A 7,664-nucleotide genomic window follows, 5' to 3' on the forward strand; every position below is an offset into this window, starting at 1 on the left:
CCTGCATCCTGTCAGCCTGACTGGCACCTGTCCGTGGGTCACCCTAAAGATACCCGGTGGCCACATATGGACCACACTTGCTGTTCAAAACCTCTCTTTCCTCAGAGGCTAATTTGTCATTTGCCTCATCAATGTACACTCAAATACATTGTATTGCATCATCTGACTTTTATTTGTATCATATTTGTTACAGTGCCCTTGAATAGCTAAATCATGGCCCATTTGTTGTCTGGGCCTCATTAATGCCTAAACTACAAAGTGTGACAGTGTCCCTGGGCCATAGCCTTAGATGGTGTACGTGGCCTCCAGCAGAACCAGCAACCTCAGATAATGTCCATGAAAAGTCGACACATTTGAGGACCCTGACAGTTCACACACTGAGTAACATTGTCCAAATAATAGAGATAGCTCGTGTGTGGTGAATACCAGCCATATTATTCTGCACAGAGGCTATGATGTTCCCAGATGCATTTCCATCCACAGAGGCCAACTTGAGTACAAATGTTGCAATGACACATGCCGGATCCTGACACCTGAGACATTCTCTCACTCAGCACACCAAGGTTGCCCAGTTGAAAGTCTCATTACACGTCTTCAGTGACAGGGTGGGACCAAACACGTGTAGGTTACCATGTCCTCAATGACTTTACTCACATTTATCTCCAAAGGATACTCATTAGATACACGATTAGCTGCCACTAACTCATGATGAGACCTGGACGTAACAGTGACAACATACACCTTAACAGTTGATACAGGATCAACATTGGACCACACACATGTACATGTACCATCCAATCACCAAAGTGGTTGCAAGCAGCCTATCACAGTAGTGTCCCAATTGTAACCTAGCATGTAGATTGAAACATGCCACTAAACCAGGTAATGCATAAAGGGCCACATACATCAAAAACCTATTTGCAATTATGGCATAAGGAACTTTGAGAATTTGCTATTAAATCAATGCTAAATGGTATGTCAGAATTCTCTAAAGAAGTAACAGGGCAAACGTCAAATGGGCAAATGGTATTACAGATTTGCAAAAAGAGAATCATACTCAATTTGCATCTATGGGCCTGCTGCCAATGGTTTAGAATTACTGAAATAGGGAAAACCGTTGATTAATTCGCAATTCAGGAACAGCAAATCCCAGGGTGCTGGGGGCCTAAGTCCCCCTCTGCTGCACCCCAATTAAACACTTTTTACGGACACGTGAAGCACACACATGCTTAAGGGGCATGTGTGCGTTACATGTCTATAGTGAAACATATTTTAGCTACATTAACTCGTAATTAGCACATGGTTACCCCCAAAAATTGTTTAGGCGTCAATTGCATTACCTAAATGGCCATTTTGCAATTTGGAAAAGCTTGATACATGTGCTCACAAATTAGCTAATAAAGACATCCTGTTAGCTCTTTCATATTTGGAAGGTCGCAATCAGCAATTATCTACATGTGAGCGCAAATATGAGTAATCTCCATTTTGGCCAATCATTACTATTGCACTGTGAATACCTTCCATACATCCTGTAAGGCACATTTGATTTCGCTAACCCCAGTATTTATCATTTAGCACCGTCTGGTAAAGGAAATTTTCATGACTCATTTGGACATATAAAATACATATTTGTCATTATGCGTCATATTTTCACGCATACAGCTTGTGCGTCATATTTTTTGACGCACAGGAGTGCAAATAATGCTGAATCAAAATATTTTTAATAATTGGTAAATATTATTTGGATGCGGCTTAATTTTCACCTCTGGAAGTGTAAATTATGCCGCAACCAAATATTATTTACCATTTATTAAAAATATTTGGATTCAGCATTATTTGCACTCCTGTGCGTCAAAAAATATGACGCACAAGCTGTATGCGTGAAAATATGACGCTTAATGGAAAAAAACGGCGGCCATGTTATGCAGGATGTGATGTAATAGGATATCCTGTTTACAGATTCTGTACAGTGGGTGTACTTTCACTTTGCAGTCTGTGATTATTCTAGACTGTGTGGCTGTGTGCAGAGTGTTGTCCTGTGATTTTGTGCTTTTGTGTCCAGAGTGCCATCTTACTTGTTGTTTTGTCATTTAAATATTGTTGTAGAATACTGTCTGAGTGTGTGTTGTTTACATTTGTCCAGTCCAGTGTTGTATTTATTGTCTGTGGGAGTCTGTTGTGGGTACTGTTATATAGGGGATAGTTGGGCTCTTCTATTTGTTAAGTTTACTTTGTATTTCCTTACTCCAACTTTCCCCATTTTCCCCTTTCTTCTTTTTTTACCACTACATTTTCCCCTTTTCTGTGCATAAATGTCGGGTAGGCCACGTCTTTCCAGGATGGGTGAGGAGGAATTTTGGGGGTTCATATGGCTGGTGTGCCATTTCCTCCCACTGATGCTGGAGGCTGGGGGTAGGGTGATACAGGGGTATCACACTGAGGCCCGAAAAGTCCGGTGGGGGAAGGTGCGCCATCACTTGGTGCGTCTGTATGGGAGCCAACTCAATGAGCATCAACTGAAGCACCGCTGGGCTGCCCTGATCTCCAAGGGAGCAAGATCTGCTGGACCACCTGGGAATCATGATTGGTGGCTATGTTGGTGAGTACAGATCATGTAAATGTGCACAATTAAAAGCTGTGTAGTGACATGAGATGATTGGTACACAATCTGCCAGATAAGCAGCTGACTGTGTAATGCTGAGGAAACATACAGGGTAATTGATGCACTATGTGAAGGATGACAAATGCTAGCAGTCAGGCAGCTCATGTTTTGCACACTTACAGGTTGCTTGTTGCTGAATGTAATTTAGTGCCGCCTTTGTGTCAGACAAGCTAAACATTAATGAGGCAATCAGGACTCTACAGGTCACAATTGCCAGTGAAGTATGGATGTACTAACATCATACCTACATATGTTGACGCTATAGCTAGACTGACATTGGAAACCCTACATGATGCAGAAAAAGAGTGCTGACTTCACGTCAATTGATGATATCAATGTGGCCCAGACATATGTCTCATGTGTGTCTGGTGAGTGTGTAAGGAAAGTGTTCACGGAAGTGCTATGCCTGTCAGGGATTAATGTGCTCCTTCATATGTTATTGATACATGCCAGATCTGAACATGAACCATATTTGGAAAGGAGTCAGGTGCCCTCAGCTAACATCTTAGACAGGTATTTATTGTTTCTTTTGCCAAAATCCGATTAGGGATGGCAGTCCAAAGGTATGGATTAGGGTACAAACATCTATGTTTGGTGCCAATCACCATTGTTGGGACACATCAATTTATGAAACTTTTACAACATGAGGTATTGCCAAAGTTCCTGCCCCTCTGTACCATGTCCTATCTGTCACAAATGTGTCATGACCACATAGGCTGTTTGACAGGTCATGCAGTCCTCAAGTAACCAGCCTTTGGATGTCTCTCTTGGATGCACATGATGAGACGAATACACACCAATATTCTTGCTGCTCACTAATGGAAGTGCACGTTTGCCACCACATGACAGTCAGGGCCACTGCATGTGTGTAGAAGTGTGTGTAACTGTAGGAGGAGACCCATCCTATGTAAATATTGGCCATGAAATATTCCATGCAGTATGAGCATGTCTGAACGTGTTTCATTACCCACGTCAGCTTACACATTGTATTGTTATTTGAAATTGTTTGTCACTGCACTGATTCTGAGCATATTCTTCCTTCCATGCTTTAAAGGTGGACCTGCACCGTACACAGTGGGAGAGGTGGCTCTTTTTGAGGACCCCGATACCTACAGTGAGTGTTGACGTGTGTTATGTTTTGTGTTTGCTGGTGATGTGTGATGGACTCCTGTGTGTTTAACACATTGCAAGGTGATGATGCGCTGCCCAATCATTAGTCTTGTTCCATTAGTGGGATTTCAGTTCTTATAATATTTTGAGTTGACCAATGCTTATCCATTTGTCTGATCTTGGGTTTGTAGGCCATTCCTGTAGGGCCCGCTACGAGAACTGGGGTGAGTAATGTGGAATACACTAGTTACAATAAGAGTTGCACTGAGTCTCGTCTCGGACTGAGTCTGCCTGTCAGACTGACATTCTCCCAGATAGCATATGCAAATGGCTTTTCTGAAGACTGCTGCTTCCCTATTAACCGGTGTACTGAGTACACTGTAGGTTGAGCCTTCTGGGAGCATGTACTTCCACAAGTTGTACTACAAGTGTGTGGAACTAGAGCGCAAAGGCCTAGGTGTGCATGCTATTCATGATCATGGGTGTTCTTGCTCCTCTGTGTCTGTTGAAAATTATGCCTCACTGGAAGTATGTGATGTTGACCTAGGTCAGTACATTCTGACATGTGTGGGCCTTGGATAGGACAAGGTTTAGCTGACTCCAATTTGTTGATAGCCCTTACTGGTGGTGTGTGTGTACAGCCAAACACATGTTGAGCTTTCTATACACTCCTGGGCGTGCATGTAGTTTGGAATTGTTTGTTGTTCTCCCCCCCCCTCAAACACAGGCATGGGTTTGTGAATAGAGTACCTAGGACTGAAGCAACCAGTATGTTACACATACTTGTGACTATTTGAAAATTAGTTTTGAACCTAGTGTACACACTCAGGTATGGCACATGAGTACTGTACTAGCAAATCCCATTACAAATCGCAGACCTTGAGGTTTGTGATTATCATCACATACACTGACATATGTAGTCCAGGCAATAGGCGGAGGAGGTGCAGCATGATTGTTAGCTGACAACTGTCAGTACTTTGATGACAAGTTATTGCCAGTTGTTACCCATCATGTAGATTTTGTATGTGCTATGTGTGAGATGACCTTTGTAGGCAGGCTTTCCATTTACTTCCTCTGAGACTTTCAATGATCTGTATGGTGATATGAGCTGTTACAAGTACAGTAGATGTATTGTCAGATTGACCACTTGTGCTATTCCACACAATGCAGTTCCTATGGTAAATAGTTGCCCTTTGTCTTCACAGCTGCAAACATGACACCCGCCCAGAAGCATGAATTTGAGAGGCGGGCCATATGATACAGACACATCCTGCAGGTGCAGTCGGGGTTCCGAAGGATGGCCCGTACATACCAGTCTGATCGGGCCTCCGGAGCATGGTGGGCTTCACCACAGGGTGGCCCAAGGTTGCCCACTACAGCCACCACCACCACAACCACCGGTTCTCCCCAGGTGGCCCCACCCACAGCGGGGACAGTTGTCCCTACATCTGCAGCACACCCAGGCCCCAGCAGTGTGACAGCTGCAGGACAGTCCAGTGAGCTAGGCTCCACACGGCCACAGAGCACCTCGGCCGGGACACAAATGGCACCAGCACCAACAATCGACCCTGCAGCATTCCTGGCTTTGGAACATAAGATGGACTGAGTTCTAAAAAAGGTGAACAATCTTAGCCAGGATGTCAGCTACATCAAGAAGCGGGTCAAATCAATCAGGCGGACCCTCCGGAGGGCCAACCTCTAGGAATATCTTTTTTCTATGGACATAATTCCCACCCCTCCCTCCTCTTTTCTTGTTCTCACGATTAGTGGGCTTGGGGGATTCGTGTTAGGTTAGTATAGGTTGTTAGTTTAGTTAGTGTTAGGGAGGGGGTGGGGGGCCCTGATTCTTTCTACTTTTCCTTATTAAGTGTGTGGGTGGGTGGGGGCCAATGTTGGGGTTCCTGTGTGTTTTAAAAAAAATACAATGACAAAAAAATATATGATTGTTTAGGATAGTATAGTATGTGTGTAGGTTAGTATGTGTTGTCCTCCATGTGTCCTGTCTCATAATGGTGGGTGGGGGGTTGATGTTTAGATCGATTCGTTATATGTGAAGAGTAAGTTTAGCTTAGGTTAGTTAGGGACAGTTGTGGGCAATGAGAAGTCAGGTTAGATTAGGGTAGGTATGACTTTTGCCCTAGTTGCCTCTGGTGTGATTAGGTTTGAATAAATATATAGATAACCCTTTACATTATGTGTTAACTGCTACTTGATCATAGCCTTGGCATCAGTGTAGATGATTGTTGTTCTATGACATTTGTGTCCTATGCTATAAACAAATACAAACGGAGGTGTAAAATGGCAGCTACCCCAGTGCTACCTTGGTAAGAATCCACCATTTGTTAGAACCACCAATCGGAGTTGACATGGATCACAAAAGATTTTTGTCGATGAGCATGTTTTGTACGTCACAAAGTGTGCTTCCAGACTTGGTATTGTGGGGACAGTTTTAGGTCTGACTGCAGTGTGATGTTCAGGGACACCTTCGAAGATGAGGTCTTGTTAACACTCTTGTCTTCTTGTATTCATAACTGACATAGATCATTTGTGTCAATATTCAGCATGATTACCTATTTGGATGTTAACTCAGAAAGATTGATTCATGCTGTGTTTTGTAGTGTTTTCTTAGATTAGACTGCACAGTTCAATGTGTTAGTTTTGCATGGTGACAACATTTATCAGCCACTATTAGTTGACTTTGATATCTCTTGAGAAAGCATTATTCTGTCCAACACAGCATGATGGTGTGTGGTTTCTCACTTCATCAGTTATTCTCTTCAGGATGGGCAGGCTATGATGCAATCCTGGCCACTGTGCAGATGGTTCTGACTACATGATGTCAGAACAGTTGTATTGACAAGCTACATGATTGGCACACAGGCACATTTGTGTTATCTACTGCACAGTTGATGTGTCAAATTACACAGAGACATATTTGTTGTGCAAGTGCTATTTATTGGTAGGTGCTGTAGTGCAATATGTACATTGTCCATGTTTGCTGAGTCCGTTCTAGTGAAATCTTACATGGTGATCCTACAGAAGGGGTGTAGGTAATGCTACTGACATGCTGGGATGATGTTACAAACAGTGCAGAGGGACAGGATTTGCCGATTAGTAGGAGAGAGACATTAACTGGGCATGCTGACAAGTTATACAGTGGTTAGCAGAACAGTCATTGAGTATAGTTGTTGTAAGACTGGCATTTGACAAAACGTTGGACCTTGGTCAAAGTAGGCCATGGTGCAGGAACTAGTGCTTCCGGGTACTCTTCCGTGTGAATGTGATCTGTTCTATGTCTTCTTCTTCTGATGTGTGTGTTGCCTGCTTCGTCCTTGTTGTTGTTGGTTGTGAAGGGGCAACACACACCTCAGTGTTGGAAGACGTGGAGTCAGACATCCCGGTCGCTGCTCCCTGTGAAGGTCTTAAGGGCAGTACTGCAGCAAGGAGGGTCTGCTGGTTTTTGAGAATAGCAGCCACATCACGATGGTAGGCAGCCAGGTCTGCCCTGAGGGAGTCATGATTGCATTCGTGCATGCAGTGGAATGTTTGGGGTGCGCGGTGTTGTGGCAACTCCCTTACTGCAGTGGTGAATTCCTTGACAGTGTCTTGTAGTCCTTGCAGTATGGATGTTAGGGCTTGCATAGCTGCTGCCTCATCTGCAGATGACATCATGCACAAACGCACCCCCCCAAGGCTGGCTGCCATAGTTTGCATCCCCACCCGCACCTCCTTGGCCAGCTCCCGCTGTACTCCAACTACAGTTCTCTCAAAGCTGGTTCCAGTGTTGTCTGAGTCCTCAGCTGTATTGGAGCTGGCAGGTCTTGCAATTGGGGTGGTGGGTGGATCCTCTGTGATGGCTGCTTGTTCTGTGCTCCTCCTTGTGACTGAAGGT

Source organism: Pleurodeles waltl, chromosome 6, assembly GCF_031143425.1.
Source record: "Pleurodeles waltl isolate 20211129_DDA chromosome 6, aPleWal1.hap1.20221129, whole genome shotgun sequence".
NCBI lineage: Eukaryota > Metazoa > Chordata > Amphibia > Caudata > Salamandridae > Pleurodeles > Pleurodeles waltl.